Here is a 988-nt window from a genome sequence, read left to right as displayed (position 1 = left end):
TCTACAAACCAGGAAGTGGGACCTCACCAGAACCCAAATATGCTCAAGCCTCCAGAACTATAAGAAACAACTGTGTTGTTCAAGCCACCCAGTTTATGGTACTTTGTTATAGCATCCCAAATAGACTGAGACAATACCATAATTTATTCAAACAGCCCTCCATTGCTATCACAAATGATACTTCAGAGAACAGCTTTCTGTACACATTTGTTCATTTGCAGTGATTGTATAAATAGATTAAATTCCTAGAAGTGGAAGGACCTGGTCAGTGGTTACATGCATTTGTGACGTGATGTCTGGGGGTGCTTGTTTCCCTGCAGCCTCCACAACAGAGGGGTAGCAAAATGTTTTATCTTTGCAATTCGATAGATCAGAAATTATAACAGAGTGCAATTTTAACTTGTGTTTCTTGTATTCTGAGTGAGCTGGAGTCTCTTTTCTGTGAACTCTCTGATTATACCCCTTGCCCATTTTTCTATAGGATTGCTGTTCTTTTTCTTATTGGTTTGCAATGTTGGAAAACAATTCTCCATGAATTTCTTTATTTTATTTATTTATTTATTTAAAATTTATTTATTTATTATTTATCTTTGGCTGCATTGGGTCTTGGTTGCTGTGCGCGGCTTTCTTTAGTTGCATCAAGCAGGAGCAATTCTTCGTTGCGGTGCACGGGCTTCTCGTTGCGGTGGCTTCTCTTGTTGAGGAGCTCGGGCTCTAGGCACGGGGGCTTCAGTTGTTGTGGCTCATGGGCTCCAGAGCGCAGGCTCAGTAGTTGTGATGCATGGGCTTAGTTGCTCCGCGGCATGTGGGATCTTCCTGGACCAGGGCTCGAACCCATGTTCCCTGCATTGGCAGGCGGATTCTTAACCACTGCGCCACGAGGGAAGCCCTATTTTTTATTTTTTTAACATCTTTATTGGAGTATAATTGCTTTACAATGGTGTGTTAGTTTCTGCTTTATAACAAAGTGAATCAGTTATACATATAC

The sequence above is a fragment of the Physeter macrocephalus genome, chromosome 13 (genome assembly GCF_002837175.3).
Source record: "Physeter macrocephalus isolate SW-GA chromosome 13, ASM283717v5, whole genome shotgun sequence".
Taxonomy (NCBI): Eukaryota; Metazoa; Chordata; class Mammalia; order Artiodactyla; family Physeteridae; genus Physeter; species Physeter macrocephalus.
The sequence above is the reverse complement of the archived record's forward strand: the minus strand, read 5'-3'. Positions refer to the sequence as shown.